This window comes from Plecotus auritus, assembly GCF_963455305.1.
Source record: "Plecotus auritus genome assembly, chromosome: 6".
NCBI lineage: Eukaryota > Metazoa > Chordata > Mammalia > Chiroptera > Vespertilionidae > Plecotus > Plecotus auritus.
This window is the reverse complement of record NC_137773.1, coordinates 107,070,254-107,091,787: the sequence shown is the minus strand read 5'-3', so window position 1 is coordinate 107,091,787 and position 21,534 is coordinate 107,070,254. Positions and strand designations below refer to the sequence as shown.

The 21,534-nt window shown below is 49.4% G+C and overlaps 1 pseudogene across 1 annotated transcript; it reads left to right on the top strand.

The window, feature by feature from the left end:
• The first annotated feature begins 1,041 nt into the window (after positions 1 to 1,041).
• Positions 1,042 to 20,696, top strand: LOC308251796 (zinc finger protein ZPR1-like; annotated as a pseudogene). The gene is made up of 3 exons: positions 1,042 to 1,071; positions 2,173 to 2,237; positions 19,308 to 20,696. The product of its transcript is annotated as a zinc finger protein ZPR1-like (transcript).
• The last annotated feature ends 838 nt before the right edge of the window (positions 20,697 to 21,534 follow it).

The following is a 21,534-nucleotide window of genomic DNA, read 5'->3' as shown; positions in this document are numbered from 1 at the left end:
CAGACCCAAAAGGCCACATTTTGTGGGATCCCACTTATATGAAACTAGAGGCCCAGTGCATGAATTTGTGCACGGGTGGAGTCCCTCAGCCTGGCCAGCGATTGAGGCAAGCTGGGTGGGGGGCGGGGAGAGAGGCCACCAGAAGTTGGCTGACCGGCCCCACCCCCAATCGGGGCCCATCAGGGCTGGGTCGGGCAAGGGGGAGCAGGGGCTATGAGAAGTTGGCTGTGGGAGCTCACTGACCACCAGGGGGCAGCTCCTGTGTTGAGCATCTGCCCCCTGGTGGTCAGTGCACATCATAGCGACCGATCGTTCGGTCATGAAAGTCACTTAGGCTTTTATATATATAGATGTCCAGAGTAGACAAATCCATAGACACAGAAAGCAGGTTGGTGGTACCAGAGACCAGGGAAGGGGAATGGGGAGAAACTGCTTATTAGATATGGGGCTTAATTTGGGGTAATAAAAATATTCTGGAACTAGACAGAGGTGATGGCTTCCTAACACTGTAAACGTGCCAAATACTACTGAATTGTTCACTTAAAAATGGTTAATTTCCTGTTCTGTGAATTTCACTCTGTCCTGTAGCAGCAAGGGGACCATCAGTGTTGTCTTTTCAGAGACTGATGACAGCCCACCCAGTGTGAACCATGGCCTTCCCCCAAGCCACCTCCAGCCTCACAACTTTGCATCCCTGAGCCCTACCTTGACCCTGGGGAGGGTAAAAGGCTGGTGAAGAGTCAGACAGGACCAGGCCATCCCTATCTAGGGCAGATAGCCATGGAGGGGGCGGGGGGGGGGGGGCGCGAGCTGCAAAGCCTGCCTGGGACATTGTCTTCCCACTTGGCCTGAAGGCGGGGCTGAGGCTTTGGCAGCCTTTGTGGGCTGGGTGCCCAGGCCCAGTGCCATCAGCCACCCATGGCAGTCCAGCTTGCCCTGCAAGCTCAGTGATACCCATCTCAGTGGCTCTAGCAACCCCTCAGGGGAGCCTCAGAGGTGTCCACAGTGGCCAGCACCCCAAGCAACCCTTCTCTGAGAGCCATGGGCCACACCTTCAAGACCCTGCCACAGGTGAGTCCTCCTGCCTGCAGTGCCCTGACCCCAGCCACAGAGCCCTCAGCCAGAGCCTATACAGCCATGACAGGTGGCCACTTCCTGGGTGTGCTGGTCCTGTGGGAAAAGGAACACTTCTGTCCCTTTTCAGGGGAAGGGGCTTAGTAGCAGGTATGGTCTCTTTTGGGAAAAGGTGTTCACAGTTCTACAAGCTTTAGGGTGTAGAAAAGGTGTTCATCAAGCTACAGATTCAGATCGCTGGGTTCTCCAGGATTCTGGGCACAGCAATCTGTGTGTACCCCCCAGCCCAGATGAAGTGGTGAGGGGTCAGAGCCCCACAGGCCCTGAAGGAGTGGGCGGAGGAGCTGGGGGCCACACTCTCCAGCCTCCCCTTCAGTGACCCGAGACTCCTGCAATGTGTTGGGTGCACCAGCGCAGGCTCCTTCCTTAGCCAGCCTTCGGAGAGGGTGATACACAGAAAGCACCTCTGGCCTGCAGATGCACACTGGGGCTCTGTGGGATCTGGGAGACCCTCCTGCTAGGCACACCCCTCACACTGAAGCAGTATGAGGATGCTTTGCACCCTCTCATTTAGTGCATTTTTTAAAATGAGAAAATATTTTTTAAAGGAGTTATCTAAGTTTGCTTTGGAAATTGGTAATTTCAATTTAGCAGCTTTCTTTGTATATTTAGAGGCCAATATATGTATTAAAGGGTCTCAGACATCCTAGCAGGTTTTAGGAAAGGCTGCAGGTCCCAGCACTGGGTGGGGGGGGGGGGGGGGGCGGCGGTGCTGCCCTGGCAAGTACCATACACCCCTGATCTCCAAGAAGCTTTGCAAGTGGGTTGAAAAACATTCATCTGCAGACTCATATGTGTGTGTGTCCATGCACACACATGCACACAGAGAAACACACATATGTCCATGCACACACGTAGAGAGTTGCACACATAGATCTATGCACACACACACATTTAGGACCATGCACAGAGACCAACACTGATGGTTGTTGGTGCTAATTCAACATCAACAGGAATCCTTAATTTGGGGTGTGGTGAGAAAGGAAATAATTTAGTGCAAAACAGCTTACTTGTGACACAGTGTGGCTGTGAATACAGGATGGCTGTGGAGATAGCAGGGCTGTGGAAGAGCTCAATTGGGATACAGCAAAGCTGCAGAACAGGTCTGGGGCCAGGCAGCCCTGGGGGCAAGCTCCTCTCTAGCCATACAGCTCTGCTGTGCCACAGCTCTCCTCATGCTCTGCTCCATGCTGGGCTGCTTTGTGCTGCACTGGTTTGCTCTCAAGAGACACCTTGGGTGTTTCAGCTCACCAGGGACACACAGCCTTCCCTCTTCAGTGAAGTGTACTCTCCCAACCCAAGGGGAGCTGGCTTATATGGACAGAAATCCCTGCCCTTGGCCCCTGATTGGTCCTTTTTCATGACAATGAGGACTCCAAATCCTCGCAGTTTGATTGGTCCAAAGGGACGCTGTCTTGATTGGTCAGAATAGAACTGCTCTGGTTGGGTGGAGAAAGCTTCAGTCCTATTGGTTGAAATAGGATTTCAGGAACTCCTTTATAAGGGCTGGCTCAGGTGGCAGAAACCGTGTTCACAGGTCTACAAGCTTTGCTTTTAGCCAAAATAGCCACCAGGGTTCAGAATACACACAGATATCCACATGCTTTCGATGGTCACTGTCCTTGAGCTGGTGCGTGGGCTGGGAGAAAGCGTGAGAAGCTTGGCCTCAGGAAGCCCACATTCTCAGCAATGAGACAGGCTGACCCCACAGAAGGAAGGAAGCAAAGATCCTGGCTGCTCCTGCGCTTGACGCTTGTTGCAGGGGTTTGAAATCACCTACTTTGCGGACCCCACCATTTACAACTTTGGGAAACTTTCAAGCCACAATGCAGAGCCAGAAGCAGCAACACTGGGCAAAAGCCAGGGCACTCACCCGCCTCTTTCTATCCCTTCTGAAGGAGGGGACCCGGGGCCACGTAGCTGGGTGGCTCTGTGGAGGAGCCTGAAAGAAGGAACTGACTAGGTGGGCTGGGGTCTGGTCCAAGCATGGACAGCAGGAGAGGGTAGCAGCCAGAGCCCCTGCCTAGGAGGGAGTCTAGAGAGTTAGGGTAGAGGGTTTCTAGGACTTGGGGTAGGGAGTCCAGGGAGGGAGGGCAGGGCCTGGGAGTAACATGATGGGCAAGCAGGGGCTGCATACCTACCTGGGCAGAAAAGCCAGATGCTGGGGGCACCTGGGAGACCCCAGCCCATGGCTGCCCCAGTCCCGTTCAGGCCTCTCTCCTGTCTGTACAGTGGAAGATTTTTATTCATTCACACAGCACTTACTCCTCCATTTGGGCGGCCGATTCCTGCGCAAAGAGAGCACAGCCAGCCTGGGATGGAGGATGCGAACTGTTCCAAGAGCAAGGGGCAGGTTAAAGGGAATGATGGGGTGTCAGACCTGGGCAGCTCAGGAGTCATCTAAGCAGGAGGAAATCCCGCCCCCCCCCGCCCCCCCGCCCAGCAATCCAAGGCCTGACAGCTCAGAACAAATCACGTCCCTGGGGCCCAGGACCTGGCAACCCAAGGAGGGCTGTCAACCCTTGGCCCTCTTGTGAATGACCTCAGATGGCTCCCATGGTCCTGCCCCCCACAAGGGGTACAGGGGGTGCAGGAGGGCAGCTCCACCCTTCTGGAATCAGCATGTCATTCTCCTCTGGTGAGGACACACATATTCTCTAAAGTACATTCCAGGGTCCATCAATGGCCCGAAACGCTCCCCTGCCATTCCACCCTATGGGGCCCATAGTGCCCCTCGGTATCTAGGGCCCTGAGTCTACATTTCACCAAGAGGAACAAGATACAGTGGCCTCCTGCCTTTTGCTGGGATTGAGAAAGGGTGGGCGGCAAAGAGATGGTTCCAGCTGTGTAGCCACATGGCCACAAGCACTTCCCTCCCTCTCCAGGCCTGGCCTTGCTGCCACCTCTACCCAGGAAGCTCCAGCATGTCTTAGCTTCATCAATGCTCCACAGACATCTGGGGTGGCTCCCTCTAACATGGCTGCTCACCTCACCCAGCTGTTATACCTCACCCAGCTGCTCCCTCCCACCCAGGCTGCTCCCTCCCACTGAGGCTGCTCTCTCTCACCCAGGCTGCTCCCTCTCTCCCAGGCTGCTCCCTCTTACCCAGGATGCTCCCTCTCTCCCAGTCTGATCCCTCTCACCAGGCTGCTCCCTCCTACTGAGGCTGTTCCCTCTCACCAGACTGTTCCCTCTCTCTCAGGCTGCTCCCTCTCACCAGGCTGTTCCCTCTCTCCCAGGCTGCTCCCTCTCCCAGGCTGCTCCCTCCCACCGAGGCTGCTCCCTCCCACCGAGACTGCTTCCTCCCACCCAGGCTGCTCCCTCCCACCGAGGCTGCTTCCTCCCACCCAGGCTGCTCCCTCCCATCCAGGCTGCTCCCTCCCACTCAGACTGCTCCTTCTCTCCCAGGCTGCTCCCTCTCACCAGACTGCTCCCTCCCACCCAGGATGCTCCCTCCCACCCAGGCTGCTCCTTCTCTCCCAGGCTGCTTCCTCCCACCCAGGCTGCTCCCTCCCACCCAGGCTGCTCCCTCCCACCCAGGCTGCTCCCTCTCACCCAGGCTGCTCCCTCTCACCCAGATGGCTAAAGATGGGAAGGGCCTGGAGGGAGAGGGAAATGCTTGTGGCCATATGTCTGCACAACTGGAACAATCTTTTGGGCACCCACCTTACCTCTGTCTCAACAAAGGGCAGAGAGATGGTGACATAAGGGTGTGTCCAAACCTGTCTCTGGCCTGTCCTCAGAGTACCCTCTCTGATCCCCAAACAACACTCAGCCCTGAGAAGACTGCCCCTCATGACCCAGCAATGGCCCTTTTCAATGCCAAAGCCACAGCAGTCATCTGGAGCGTGGAGGACGCAGACACGTCTGTGGGAACACAGCACAGCAGCCTCGGGTGGAAGGCCTGTCCTGTCGCTCAGAGGCACCAACGTGTGCCGGGTATGCCCAGTGCTGGTCATCAACATCGCTGAGAGCAATTCCTGCGGAAGGTTCTGCGCTTCACCTGGGGACAGCATCAAAAGATGCAGAACAGGCTCCCAGGCCTGCAGGTCCTCACCTGTGACACGTGGAACAGTCATGCCCATCAGCTCAGGTACATGAGGACTGATGCAGGAACCCCGGCTGTCACCACATTGTCATCACGGTATCTCTGTGTGCTTTCATTCCCAGCTCTATGTGACATCACTGTCCTTTCTCCCATTGGCTTTCTTGTGACTAATCTATGTTCAGAGGAATTCTGTGTCCTTTAGGAGCTGTTCTAAGATCTTTCAGAACACAGTGTAACGAGTATATGCTGCGTGTGCCTATCTGCACATGGCTGCCTGTCTCCACGAGTCTGCCTGTTTTCATGTGGGCCTCCATTCTTCTGTGCGTCTTTGTGTTCCCTTCCAGGTGGGTCTGTGAGTTTCCACGTGTCTCAAGTTTTCATGTGTCTGCCTGTCTTCATGTGGGTCTGCAGGCCCCTTGTGTCTGTGTGTCTCCATGTGTGTTGCCTGTGCCTGAGTCTGTCTGTGTGTGCGTCCCTGTGTGTGTGCATGCCTCTGTACACACACCCAAATAAATAACTACATAATTACATCTGAGTTGGTGGGCGGTGGGGAAGTCCCAGGCGACTCTCCTGTGCTGGTTCTAGTGGGTGGGCACCATCCCAGGAGCTCTGCAATGGGAGGCATGCCTCCTCAGGGTGGCCTCCTCCTCTGGGGCCCAGTGCCATGGGAAAGAAGTGTGTCAAATGCTGAGGAGACAGAAACATTGCACAACATTACAAATGAACCTGCCGTCACAGGAAGGCATGAAACTGACCAGCCCAAGGGAGCATGGCTCCCAGGGCAGGTGCGTCCAGAAACTTCCGACGGCTCCCGGAGTGCAGGCTTCCAGGCTGGCACATGCTGACCCTGTCTGAAAACAACCTGCCTTTTCTTCTGATTAAAACGGCTGGGGAAGAAAACTACTTTCCAGCATTAATTCCCCCCTTCTTTCCTCTCACAAAATATATCCCCTGACATAGTTTGGGAGCATTCCCCCAGACGTCAGCTCCCGAGGCAGGCTGTGTCTGCAGTTACTACTTAAAATGCTTCTTCAGAGCCTGCTATTCCTACAGAAATTGGTGTTCAGTTGTCAACTCTTCAATCAGATAAACATTGCAGGCAAAGAGCAACCGCAGAGAGGAGATCTAGATTTCAGATCAGTCCATCGATGCATTCGGCCCTGTGTATGGACACTGTCTGATTCACGGAGGTGGCAGGGAGGAGGTCACGCCTTCATCAGTCTCAGCAGTTTATTTCCATGGCCGGACAGTAAGTTCAATGGTGTGGTTTTTAAACTTGCCTTGCAATATCAGGACACATTTTCATTATGCTGATCCAGAAGCTCAGAAGGAAGAGAGAAAGGAAAACAAGGCTTAACACGGCTGTTTGCATTTCTACCTACAGAAAAGTAAAAGTCAGCCAGGAGCACCAGCACTTAGAAGGCCCTGGAGTCCTCCCTAATCTACGTAGATGTTCAGTTCCAACATTTGCGGATTACAGAGGCAACTGGCAGGTTCCAGAACAAGAGCGTGGGGCCCTTGCCCCGAGCCCCCCTCAAAGATCGGTCCTGGCAGCTCAGGGGGATGAGGCTCCTGGAGAGAGCCTGCTTCTCTGGGACCACTGCAGCGGCTCACGTCCCTCCTGGACCATCACACGCCCGATCATGTTGTGGTGAGCCGGCATGGCCATAGGCATACTCAGCCCCAGGGCGCCTTATGTGCCATACCAGCTCAGCCAGGTTCAGTGACCCAGAGGGGGCAATGAAGGATTGAGAAAAGACAGACAAGAGAATGAAAGCTGGGTCTGGAGACAGCGCCACGGACTACAAGCCGTGTCTTTATTTTATAGCCAGATGCCACGAGGCAAAGTAAAGGCATGGTCAAGATGTTTACAACATTCTCATGGGTTTTGATCCTACTGAATTACATGCATCTGATCAAGCTTTGTTTACTTGCATCCTATATCACTTAGGCACGTGGGGCCACGTGTTGGGACCATAGGTTCAAGCTTACAACTACAGCTGTTGGCTATAATTGTGCTGGGAGGGCTCTGCCCTCCAAGCTGGGACTTGCACGTGGCCATGAGAGGACTGTGCCCTCTCATTAGTCCGAGGCTTGAACCTGTCCAAACACTGTAGCCACTCTCCACACATGTGGCCTCCACCCAGGGACTCTGGAGAGACCCCCCCCACCACACCCCACACACACACACAGGTGTCTCTGCCCATTTTCCCGGTCTGTCTCCTCAACAAGAGGGTAAGAGCTCGCTAAGCCCGATTCCAGTTTGCAGTGTTGCATAATGTTTCACTGTAAGCCAGCATGATCCTTTGAGAGAGGAACCGAGCACAAACCGTTAATTAGTCCATGATGTAGTCGTTAATCATAGTAGAGCCTCATCATTTGAAGGTTCTGTATCAGTGACTTTTCCTCCTTTTTAATTTAAACTTTCTTCAGCTTTTTGAAACTTGTCTGGCCTCTTTCTGACGACCCGGAAATACAGGACTGGAGTTGAGGAGAAAGGCCTGCCCTGCTGAGCAGGTCTGTGCTGCCCAGAGGGCCGGCTCAGCACCTGCTGCTCCGAGCCCCTGTTTACTGCTCTCACCTCCGCAGGGGTGCGGTGGGGCCTGGGGCTCAGCCTCCCTCCTGTCCATAGGCAATGGGGGGTAAACCAAGGGTCCCTCCTCGTATCCCTCCTGCAGCTTCTCCCTCAGCTCTGGGCGAGTGCGTCACCAGGGAAAAGATGCTCCAGCTTGGGAAAGTCCAGAACACTCTCCCACTGGCCCTCCCTCTGTCCCCTCACACTGCTGTCCCCACTGTCCCTGTGGACCGCGCCGGGCATGTGTCCCCTAACCAAACACAGCTCTGGAGTCAGGAGGGGAGAGGCCAGCCCTGGACAGGGCTCCTGGTTAGTCTCCTGTGCAAATCCTGGTGGCCAAAGCCCGAGGAGCTGGAGGTTAGGGATCAAACAGGCCATAGATTTGGTCAGAAGCTGGAACCCTCAGCAAGGGGCTGGGAGCCTCCAGCGGTTGGCTGATGCCCTCCCAAGCTGTGGGCAGCCTGTATGAAGACCTGCTTGTGGAGGGCCCTACAGTGTGGGCAGGTGCTACTGCCACCTCCTAAGTTTCTGTTTCCAGCTCATTCTTCAGGGCTCGACCTGGTCTCCCTGCCAAGGCCTGGCACTTGGAAGGTGTGGGCCCTTTGCTCCCCCAGCCCTTGCTTACTGAAGACCTGCCTCATAAAGATGGTTCAGCATCCACCCATCCACCTTCCACACACTCTGGGTGCCAGCTGCAGTGAGATAGCACCAAGCTCTGCCCTACCCTCTGTCCCCTACCGCCTCTGCCTGGACGCCCTCCCTCTGCCCAGGTCTAAATCCCTGGGGCATGCCACTCCGTCCCTCTGCCCCACTGCGGTCATCAGCTGGCTCTTACCTCCTGGGGGCTGGTCAGAGAGCAGGGTATAGGCGTGCTCACACTTGCAGGTGAGTGTGCTGGGCAAGAGAATAAGTGAAACACTTCCTGCTGCACAGAATTTATCGAGTCTTTTCAGCACCATGTGGGCAGCAGGGCCTCCGCCGGCACCTCATTCTATCAGACTCTGAACATAAGGAAATAATTGAGTTGAAGGGGGTATCGTTTCCAATCTAAGCAGATTTCTGTTTTGGAACCTTCTCCTTTGAAATTCACAGAAAGCCAATCCTGACAGGAATGCTTTCTTCTGAAATTGCAGAGTAATTTGTTTATTTGTTCAGGCTATGCACTCAATGGGATGGCATCTGGAGATAAACATCTGCTTTTGATGAGAGTCTGCCATTTAGTCGTGTCCAGCACACTGTGACTTTGGCCACACAAATGCAGAGTGCCCGGCCCTTTTTCTGAAATAAGAGACAGGTCAGAGCCAGGCCAGGTGTGGGGTCTTCCACAGGACAGCTGATTGCAGAAGGGGCCTTGGACCGTCCACCCTCCTCTCCCCAGGACCCTGCTCCGGGCCTTCTCCTTCCTGACTGTCTGCCCCCCTCTAACCCACAGTCATCTCCCCCACCAGGCAGAAAGCAAGGATGGTCTCGTCCCCAGGGCTACAGCCCTCACGATGGGCTTCATCTGTTCCTTCTGTCTCTTCAAATGCATGAGAGAGAGAAAGGGCACTCCTAGGACCACAGAACTAAGGAACTCCTGGGACAGGAGCAGTCTCACTGTCTCCCAGTTCCTGAAGACACCGGAGGACACAGATAATAGCAGAGGCAGTGCAGCCTGGGCCAGGGGTTCTGCCTGGTTGTGACGCTGGGTCTTCAGGATCCCCTTACTGCAGATGCAGAAATGGATGTTCAGAGGCAGGATGTAACTTTCTGAGGCCCAAGCATCCACTCCCTGTGGGTAAGGGAGGAGTGAGGGTGGACCCCGGCTGTACAGGGGTGGAACAGAGAAGAGCAGATCCTAAGAGGCCCTGACATTCCTGTCTGGTGCACACACAGCTTCTCCCAGTTACCCAATCAAATGCTAATTAGGTGCTGCCATCAGCTTCTGCAGATGGAGTCATGGTCCCTGATCAGCGGGGCTGAAGAGCATTCCCCCGGCGGGCCTGACCCGACAGCAGGGCCCTTTAAAATCAGTGTTCCCTGGCTGATTGCAGAAGGAAGTCCAGGAGTCACAGCGTGAGAAGGATGTTGCTGCTGCTGTGGTGTGAAGACAGAGGGGCCATGAGCTGAGGAATGTGTGTGACCTCTGGGAGCTCAGTGCAGCCCAGCTGAAGGCCAACAGGAAACGGGGATCTGGATCCCACTGCCACAGGAGCTAAAACCTGCCAACAACCAGGACGAGCTCGGAAGAGCCCAGACCAGGCCAGATGAGGGCCAGATGAGGACGCAGCCCGGCCAACACCCTCCCTAATTTCAGAATTCCAGCCTCCAGAACTGTGTGGGAATCAATTTCTGTTTTTTCAAGCCGCCAGTTTGTGAAACTCTGTTATAGAAGCCTGAGGAAACAAATACAAATCCTGTCACCTGGATGCAGCAAATACCTGAAAATGTGCAAGTGCTTTGGAATTCGGTAATGGCTTGAAATTTTTGAGACAGAGGATGGAAAAGGCCTGGACTGGCTTGAATAGGCTGTTGGTAGAAATACGGACATTGGCGACACTGCCAGTGAGTGCGCAGGAAGGAAGGAGGGAAGGACACGGCACTGCAGACTGGAGGGAACTGGTTATAAAGTGGAGAGAACTTTGGTGAAAAGTGAAAAGCGGAACTTGTAAATAATAAGCCTGAGAAGATTTCTAAGCAAAATGTTGAAAATGCAGCCTGATTTCTCCTGTTGTGTATAGTACAATGTGAGAGGAAAGAGATACATTGAGAAAGAAATTGTCAAGCAAAAATGAACCAGCACCTGATGGGGGAAATCCTTAGTATGTCCAGATTGCAAAAGATGCTCAAATTAGGAGATTGTGTTTGGGAAAGTGTGCATTGCACAGAAAGCCAACAATGTGGCGGGAGAAATTAAGTGTGTGACTTGTGGTCGCGCTCAACCATCTCCGCAGAAGCCGGGAATGGGATGGGCTTGCCCATTACAGATCTGTGGAAGAGCCTCTTCTCTGATAGTGCGCCTCCCCATGACCAACACGGGAGACACACAAGGTATTTGAGAATGTTATATCAGCAGAAAACTCATGTTTAGACTGAAAGGGACAAAGTGAAAAAGGGCGGTGGTTGGACTGCCAACATTCTACAGGCAGGAAATAGGCGAATAGCGCTACTGAGCTACGAACATGTTCTACCCTTCAATAAAATGGAGTGATTCCAAGAGTGGAGTCATAGGTGCAGAGGCCTTGAACCACAGGGGATTCTCCTCAGGTCTTGAGACCTCATGGAATCCGCCTGCTGGGCTTGGATATCCTTCCTTTACCTCCATCCTTTCCTTCCCTCAATTTTTTAAGTACACTTATTTTTTTTTAAAAGAGCCATTTTAAATTCACAGCAAAATTGAACAGAAGGTACAGAGACTTCCCATGTACTCCCTGTCCCCACATACAAGAAGCGTCTACCACCATCACCATTCCACACCGAAGAGTTTTATTTGTAATAGGTGAGCCCACACTGACACATCATTATCACCCAAAGTCCATAGTTTACCTTAGGCCCACTCTTGACGTTGTACATCCTATGGGTTTGAGACAAATGTATCCACCACTACAGTATCACACAGGGTAGTTTCACTACCCTGAGAATCCTCTGTGCTCCGCCAGTTCATCCTCTTTGCCCCTAACCCCTGGAAACCACTGATTCTTCCACTGTCTCCAGAGTTTTGCCTTTTCCAGAATGTCATACAGTTGGAATACGATATGTGGCCTTTTCAGATTGGCTTCTTTCACTTATTAATATGCATTAAGGTTCCTCCATGTCTTTTCATGGCTCAACAGCCAATTTCTTTTTAGAACCGAATAATATTTCATCGTATGAATGTAGCACAATTTATCTATTCAGTCCTTTGGATAACAGTCCTTTATCTGATGTGTCCTTTGCAAATATTTTCTCCCAGTCTGTGGCTTGTCTTCTCATTCTTTTGACAGTATCTTTAAGAGTGCAGAACATTTAAATTTTAATTTAGTCCAGTTTGTGCCTTTAGTGTTCTATCTAAAAAGTCATTACCACACCAGAGTCTTATAGTTCTGTATTTTACATTTAGGCCTATGATCCATTTAGAGTTAATTTTTGTGAAGGGTGTAAGGCAGGGGTGGGCAAACTTTTTGACTCGAGGGCCACAATGGGTTCGTAAACTAGACCGGAGGGCCGGAACAAAAGCATGGATGGAGTGTTTGTGTGAACTAATATAAATTCAAAGTAAACATCATTACATAAAAGGGTACGGTATTTTTTTTATTTCAATAGTTTTATTCATTTCAAACATTTTAACAAGAAGAATGTAAACACTAATTATTATAATTTGAAACTTCAAAAAATGGAGGAATCATAGCACAATAACATACCTTATATTGAAGATGGCAAAGGCAAAATAAAATTGCCTAACAAAGGAAAGGTACAAAAGCCTTTCAAATTAAACTTAAATATAATAAAATAATTTAAAAACTAAAACAAATAGAAAAGAACAAAATGTGTAAACAGTAAATTAAACATTTTCTTTAGTGCAACTTCCAAATTATGCCCGGGACGTAGATGTAGATGGCAATGTAGACTGGGTTGAAAGGTTTTTGGTCTTTAAAACATCAACTTCAGTGGGAACAGTGTTGTTGGTCTCCTTTTTAGCTAATGCTCTGATACTGTGCTCTCCAGGGGCGTGTCTCCCTACATCACCACTATAACGTGTCTACGCATTCCCAGGGTGATGTCGGGGGACGCGTCCGCGGGCATTACAAGGAGCCTCTGGAAGATTGACAGGTTGTTCCTTCTACTGAATGGGCGGATATAAATCCGCCCACTCAGAAGAAGGAGCTGCGGCTGTGTTTCCCGACGTTGCCATGTTAACACTGCTGCTGGTGAAGGAGCGGAGGGGAGAGCAAGAGAACCCTCCGCTCTTTTGGCTCCGTGGGCCGGATAGAACAGCCGAACGGGCCGGATCCGGCCCGCGGGCCGTAGTTTGCCCATGGTTGGTGTAAGGGCTGTGTCTAGATTATTTATTGTTTATTTATTTAGTTAGTTATTTTTGTTGTTAATCCTCATCTGAGGATATTTTTCATTGATTTTTAGAGACAGTGGAAGGGAAGGGGAGAGACACAGAGAGAGAAACATCTATGTGAGAGAGACACATCCATTGGGTGCCTCCTGCATGTGCCCCGACCAGGGCTGGGAATTGAGCCTGCAACTGAGGTACATGCCCTTGACCAGAATCAAACCCATGACCCTTCAGTCCACAGGCCAACACTCTATCCACTGAGCCAAATCAGCTAGGGGTTCATTCATTCATTCATTCACAGGTGAATGTCCAATTGTTTTAGCACCATTTCTTGAAAAGACTATCTTTACTCCATTGTATTGCCTTTGCCACTTTGTCAAAGATCAGTTGCCTGTATTTATGCGGGTCTATTTCTGGGCTTTCTTTCTTTTTTTTTTTTTAATATATTTTATTGATATTTTACAGAGAGGAAGGGAGAGGGATAGAGAGCTAGAAACATCGATGAGAGAGAAACATCGATCAGCTGCCTCCTGCACACCTCCCACTGGGGATGTGCCCACAACCAAGGTACGTGCCCTTGACCGGAATCGAACCCGGGACCCTTCAGTCCACAGGCCAACACTCTATCCACTGAGCCAAACCGGTTTCGGCATGGGCTTTCTATTCTGTTCATTGATCTATTTGTCTATTCTTTCACCAGTACCACACTGTCTTGATTACTATAGCTCTGCAGTAGTGTCAGTCCTCCAACTCTGTTCTTCTCATTCAATATTGAGTTGCCTATTCTGGTTCTTTTGCCTCTTCATATAAACTTTAGAATCAGTTTGTTGGTATCAACAGGAAAACTTTCTGGGATTTTTATAGAGATTGCATTCAATCTATAGATCAAGTTGAGAAAAATAGATAATATTGAGTCTTTCTATCCATAAATATAGAATTTCTGTTTATTTAGTTCTTGTTTGATTTCTTTCATCATAGTTTTGTAGTTTTCCTGGTATAGTTCTTGTACATATTTTGCTAGATTTCTACATATTTCATTTTGGGGTGCTAATGTAAATGATGCTGTATTTTTAATTTCTAATTCCATATATTCATAGAAAGGCTATTGACTTTGTATATTAACACCGTGCCCTACAAACTTGCTATGATCACTTGCTAGTTCCAGCAGTTTTTTTGTTAATTTTTTCCCCAGATTTTGTATGTAGACAATCATGTCATCTGCAAGCAAAGACAGTTGTATTATTTTGTTTCCAATCCATGTACTTTTTATTTCATTTTCTTGTCTTATTGCATTAGCTAAGACTTTCAGTGCAATGTTAAAAGGAATGGTGAATGAAGGCAAGTGCCGGTGGATAGGGGAGGCTGGGGGGAGGTCAGTGGGGGGAAAAAAAGAGACATATGTACTACTATTTGTAATACCTTAAACAACAAAATTTTTAAAAATGAAATGGAAAAAAAAGGGGGATGGTGAAAAGGAACATCCTGGCCTTGTTCATTATCTCAGTGGGAAGCTTCCAGTTTCTCAACATTAAGTATGATGCTAATCCGTAGATTCAATGCACTCCCCATTAAAATACCAATGGTATATTTCAAAGACCTAGAACAAACTCTCCAAAAATTCATCTGGAATGAAAAAAAGACCCCGAATAGCTGCAGCAATCCTGAGAAGGAAGAACAAAGTTGAAGAGATCACAATACCAGATATCAAGCTGTATTACAAAGCCACTGTTCTCAAAACTGCCTGGTACTGGCACAAGAACAGACATATAGACCAATGGGACAGAACAGAGAACCCAGAAATCAACCCAAGCCATTATGCTCAATTAATATTTGACAAAGGAGGCAAGAGCATACAATGGAGTCAAGACAGCCTCTTCAATAAATGGTGTTGGGAGAATTGGACAGATACATGCAAAAAAAAATGAAATTAGACCACCAACTTACACCATACACAAAAATAAGCTCAAAATGGATTAAAGGACTTAAATTAAGACGGGAAACCATAAAAATCTTGTAAGAAGCTATAGGCAGCAAAATAGCAGACATTTGTCATAGCAATATCTTTACCAATACAGCTCCTAGGGCAATGGAAACTAAGGAGAAATTAAACAAGTGGGACTACATCAAAATAAAAAGCTTCTGCACAGCAAAAGAAACCATCACCAAAACAACAAGACAGCCCACTGCATGGGAGAACATATTTGCCAATGTTATCTCTGATAAGGGTTTAATCTCCAAAATTTATAGGGAACTCATATAACTTAACAAAAGGAAGATAAACAATCCAATCAAAACGTGGGCAAAGGACCTAAATAGACATTTTTCTAAAGAGGACATGCAGAAGGCCAAGAGACATATGAAAACACTAGTGGCCCAGTGCACGAAATTTGTGCACATTAAAAGGGGATTAATTAGAGGAAATAATTTAATATTGCTATTTGCCCTTTATAATAGAAGTGTCAGAGATGAAAGAAAATTAGTAAAATGTATATGAAAACCTTCTTCCTGTCAGAGTCTGGGGCACACCACGGGACCCAGAGTCAAGTTCCCACCCACCCACATGCACCTCAAAATCGTGTGAGACCCAGACCTGGCCGGCCCCTGCCCCCATTGGGCTAGATCCAGACGGGGCCAGTCCCACCCTTGTCAAGCCCTGCCGGGCAGGGGATGTAGCCTCAGGGCCCCTGGCCCAGTGCCAGGATGGGGGGCGTGGCCTGAGGTCCCCCAGCCCAGACCAGGGCGGGGGGAATGCCTTGAGGTCCCCCATCAAGCCCCGCTGGGTGGGGAACATGGCCTGAGGTCCCCTGTCAAGCCCTGCCAGGTCAGGGGGCACAGCCTCAGGTCCCCCGTCAAGCCGCACCAGCAGGGGGGTGAAGCCTCAGGTCCCCTGGTCTGGTACTGGGGTGGGGGTGCGGCCTAGGTCCCCCGGCCTGGTGCTGGGGTGGGGGGTGCAGCCTGAAGTCCCACCTGGTGGGGAGCGCAGCCTGAGGTCCACTGGCTTGGCACTGGGGCGGGGGAAGCAGCCTAAGGTCCCTTAGCCCAGCACCAGGATGGGAAGCGCACCCTGAGGTCCCCATCAAGCCCTTCCGGGTCGGGGGCATGGCCTGAGGTCCCCCAGCCTGTTGCCAAGGCGGGAGGCACGGCCTGAGGTCCCCTGTCAAGCTCCGCCAGGTGGGGGGTTAGGTCTGAGGTCCTCTGTCAAGCCCCGTCAGGTGAGGGGCGCGGCCTGAGTTCCCCTGACCCAGCACTGGGGGTGCACCTTGAGGTCCTCTGTCAAGCCCCGCTGGGTCGGGGGCACGGCCTAAGGTCCCCTGTCAAGCCCAGCCAGGCAGGGGGGCGCAGCCTCAGGTCCCCTGGCCCGATGCTGGGGCAGGGGCGTGGCCTGAGGTCCCCTGGCAAGCCCCACTGAGCAGGTGCAGTCTGAGGTCCCCCGGCCTGGTGCTGGGGTAGGGGGCATGGCCTGAGGTCCCCTGTCAAGCCCCACCTGGTTGGGGGAGCGGCCTGAGGTTCCCCAGCCTGGCACTGGGGCGGGGAGAGCAGCCTGAGGTCCCCTAGCCCAGCACCAGGATGGGAAGTGCACCTTGAGGTTTTCCGTCAAGCCCTGCCGGGCAGGGCATGGCCTCAGGTACCCTGGCCTGGCGCTGGGGTGGGGGGGCGTGGCCTGAGGTCCCCCAGCCTGATGCCAGGGTGGGGGGCGTGGCTTGAGGTCCCCTGTCAAGCCCTGCTGGGTGGGGGATGCGGCCTGAGGTCCTCTGTCAAGCCCTATGGGGACGGGGGAGTGCGTAGCCTCAGGTCCCTGCTGATTGCTCATTAAGACTCCTTATGGGAATTTGGCTTCAGCTGTGGGTGCAGCCATCTTTGTGATGGAGTGATGGTCAATTAGCATATTCCCTCTTTATTAGATAGGATGCTCAAAGTCACTAATCATCTGAGAGATGCAAATCAAAATGACAATGAGGTACCATCTCACACCTGTCAGAATGGCTATCATCAACAAATCAACAAACAACAAGTGCTGGAGAGGATGCAGAGAAAAAGGAATTCTCGTGAACTGCTGGTGGGAATGCAGACTGGTGCAGCCACTGTGGAAAATAGTATGGCATTTCCTCAAAAAATTAAAAATGGAACTTCCATTTGACCCAGTAATCCCACTTCTAGGAATATATCCCAAGAAAACAGAAACACCAATCAGAAAGGACATATGCACCCCTATGTTCATAGTAGCACAATTTATAATAGCTAAGAATTGGAAACAGCCTAAATGTCCATCAGCAGATGAGTGGATTAGAAAACTGTGGTACATCTACACAATGGAATACTATGCTGCTGTAAAAAAAGAAGGAATTCTTACCATTTGCAACAGCATGGATGGAACTGGAGAGCATTATGCTAAGGGAAATAAGCCAGTCAAAGAAAGATAAATATCACATGATCTCAGTCATTTGTGGAATATAATGAACAACATAAACTGATGAACAAAAATAGAACCAAAGTCATAGAAGCATCGAACAGACTGTCCAACCTTTGAGGAAAGGTGGGGAGTGAGAGGTAAGAGATCAACCAAAGGACTTGTATGCATGCATATGAGCATAACCAATGGACACAGATGGGGGGAGGGGGGAGGTGAGGGCATGTGCTGGGGGGTGGGGATAGCCAGGGAGTGGTCAATGGGAGAAAAAGAAGACTTGTGTAATACTTTAAACAATAAATTTTTTTTAAGTATGATGCTAGACATAGACTTTTTGTAGATTTCTTTATGAAGTTGAGGAAGTTCTCTCTGCTCCTAGTTTCCTGAGAGTTTTCATCATGCATTGGCGTTGGATTTTGTCAAATGCTTTTTCTGCATACATTGATGTCATCATGTGATTTTTCTTCCTTAATTTGTTGATATGATGGGTTATATTGATTGATTTTTGAATGCCGAACTTGCCTTGCATACCTGGGAAAAATCCTACTAGGTCGTTGTGTGTAGTTACTTTATACATTGTTGATTTGCTAATATTTTGTTGAGCATTTTTGCATCCATGGTCTGTAGTTTCCTTTTCTTGTAATGTCTTTGTCTAGTTTTGAATGAGAGACATGCTGGCCTCATAGAATGAGTTTGGAAGAATTCCCTCTCCTTCTATCTTCTGGAAGAGATTATAAAGAATTAATATGAACTTTTCTTTACATGTTTGGTAAAATTCACCAACAAACCCTCCTAACCTGGTGCTTTCTGTTTGAGGGAGTTATTAATTATTGATTCAATGTATTAACAGATATAGGCCTATTCAGATTGCCTATTTCTTTTTATGTGAGTTTTGGCAGATTGCATACTTCAAGGAATTGGACCTTTTCTTCTAGACCAGCGGTCGCCAATCTTTCAGACCTCACGGACCACAAGTGGTCTGCAGACCACTGGTTGGCGACCACTGCAGACTATCAAATTTGTGGGCATAGAGTTGTTCATAATATTCCTTTACTATCATTTTAATGTCTACAGGCAAGGTGATTTTTTTTCCCTCCTTTGGATTCTTCTGAGATTTTTTTATCTTCGAGTTTTTGAAGTTTAAATATGCATAGGTATAGTTTTTTTGTTTTTGTTTTGGCATTTATCCTGCTTGTTGTACTCTGAGGTTCCTGGATCTGTAGTTTGTTGTCTGACATTAATTTGGGGAAAATCTTAAGTCATTATTTCCTCAAATAGTCCTTCTAGTTCTTTCTGTCTTGCTTCTTCTCCTGGTCTTCCCATTAATTACACATATATGTCACCTTTTGTAGTTGTCCCATCCTTGGGTATTCTGTTCTGGTGTGTGTGTGTGTGTGTGTGTGTGTGTGTGTTTCAGTCTTGATTCTCTTCGCTCTTCCATTTTGGAAGTTTCTGTTGACATGTCCTCAGGTTCACTGATTGTTCGATGCCATGTCCAGTCTACTAAATGAGCCCATCAAAAGCACTCTTCATTTTTGTTACAGTGTTTTGATCTCTAGCACTCATTTCTGATTCTCTCTTAGAATTCCCATCTCTGCTTACATTGCCTATGTGTTTTTTCATGCTATCTATTTATCCATTAGAGCTGTATATTAACGACCGTTTTGTTAAGTTCCAGCATCCTTGCATGTCCGGTTCTGATGCTTGCTCTGTCTCTTCAAACTACTTTTTGTCTTTGGAATGCCTTGTAGTTTTTTCTTGATAGCCAGACATGTGTTGGATAAAAGGAACTGCAGTAAACAGACCTTCAGTGATGTGGTGATGAGATATAGGGATGGGGCATTTGATTATGCCCCATATTTGTGAGTCTGTTGCCTGGACTGTGGCCTTCACATGTGCTCCTCAGCCCTCCTTAGGTGGTACAAGAAAGATAAAGGAGCAGGATGGGCATTTTTCTCCCTCCGGGTGGTCAGGATCTGATGGAATGATTTCTCCTGAGGGCAGGCCTTGTTAGAACACATGCTCTGGTGTATTCACAGTGGCTACTTCCGACGCCCAGCCTGAAGCAGGACGGGATTTTTCTCCTGTCTTCAGTATGAGAATCTGGGGTGGCTCCTAGAGGTAAAACTCACAAAAGTGGGGGCTTTGGCCCCGCCCTCGCCCGCCTCGGCCCCATCGCATTGTTCCAGCCCATCCACGCCGAGGATGAGGGCCAGCAGCCCATGGAGATCGAGTCGCTGTGCATGAACTGCTAAGCGACGGTGTGACACGCCTGCTGCTCACCACGATCCCTTCTTCAGAGAAGTGATGGTCAGCTCCTTTTGCTGTGAGCACTGCGGCTGGAACAACACGGAGGTCCAATCATTGGGCAGGATCCAGGACCAGGGAGTGCACTACACTCAGACGGTCAGGGCGGCGCAGGACATGAACCGAGAAGTAGCGAAGACTGACTGCCACCACAAGGATTCCAGAGTTAGATTTTGAAATTCCTGCCTTCAGCCAGAAGGGAGCTTTGACCACTGTTGAAGGATTGATCAGCCGTGCTATCTCCGGCCTGGACAGGATCAGCCCCCATGAAGGGCAAATGAAGAAGCTGTAGCTGAAAGACTGGATGAGTTCATTGTCAAACTGTAAGAGCCAAAGCAGGTGGCCTCTCCTTTCACCATGATCATTGATGACCCCTCAGGGAACAGCTTCGTGGAAAACCCACACGCTCCCCAGAAAGACGATGCCCTGGTGGTCACATATTATAACTGGACTCTGCATCAGGAGGAGATGCTGGAGCTCCCGGCAGTGGCACCAGAAGAGAAACCGCAAGAGGAAGATCTCAGAAACGAAGTACTGCCGTTCAACACAAACTGCCCGGAATGCAATGCCCCAGCTCAGACCAACATGAAGCTAGTTCAAACACCCCACTTTAAGGAGGTTATCATCATGGCTACCAACTGCGAGTCAGCCAACCAATGAGGTGAAGTCTGGAGGAGCAGTAGAGCCCTTGGGCACCAGATCACTCTCCATATCACAGATCCCTCAGATATGACCAGAGACCTCTCAAACCTGAGACATGCAGTGTGGAAATCCCAGAACTGGAATTTGAATTGGGAATGGCTGTCTTCGGGGGCAAGTTCACCACACTGGAGGGGCTGCTGAAAGACATCCCGGACTTGGTGACCAAGAACCCTTTCACACTGGGTGATAGTTCCAATCCTAGCCAGATGGACAAACTTCAGGAATTTAGCCAGAAGTTGGACCAGATCATAGAGGGTAAAATGAAGGCCCACTTTATTATGAATGATCCAGCAGGAAACAGCTACTTGCAGAATGTGTATGCACCTGAAGATGATCCGGAGATGAAGGTGGGAAGTTATAACTGCACGTTTGATCAAAATGAGGAGCTAGGGCTCAATGACATGAAGATGGAGGGCTATGAGAAAGGCCTGGCCCCACGGTAGCAGTGGACGGTTTCCCGGCCAACCTCCTGTACTGCTCAGACCACAGGCTTATTTATTACTATTGGAAAAGCGAGTTGTGACTTCCCCACCTGCACCTGGTCTGAATCATGTTGAGATATGCTCCCTCTATTCTCACATTGCTAAGAGCTTTTATCACAAATGGGTATTGGATTTTGTTGAATGCTTTTTCTGTGTCTATTTATATGATCATGTGATTTTTGTCTTTCAGTGTATGTGATGTATCACATTTATTGACTTGCAAATATTGTACCAACCTTGCATCCCTGGGATGAATCCCATGGGATGAATTCCACTGGGTTATGATATATGATCTTTTAATATATTGCTGGATCCAATTTGCTAATATTTTGTTGAGGATTTTAGCATTTATGTTCATCAGGGATATTGGCCTGTAATTCTCTTTATTTGTAGTGTCTTTATCTGGTTTTGGAATGAGGATAATGCTGTCCTCAAAAAAAGAGTTTGGAAGTGTTCCTTCCTCTTGGATTTTCTGGAATGTTTTGAGGAGTATAGGTGTTAGTGAAGCAGTCCAGACCCGGGCTTTTGTTTGCTGGGAGTATTTTGATGACTGCTTCTATTTCATCAGTTGTTACTGGCTAATTCAGGTTTTCTGATTCTTCCTGATTCAGTTTTGGGAGATTGCATTTTTCTAACAATTTGTCCATTTCATCCACATTGTCTGGCTTGTTGGCATGTAGTTGTTCATAGTATTTTCTTGCAATCCTTTGTATTTCTCTAGTGTCAGTGGTCACTTCTCTGCTTTCCTTTCAGATGTTATTTATTTGGGTCCTCTTCTTAGTTTCTTGATGAGTATGGCTAATGGTTCATCAATCTTGTTTATCATTTTAAAGAACCAGCTCTTGGTTTTATTGA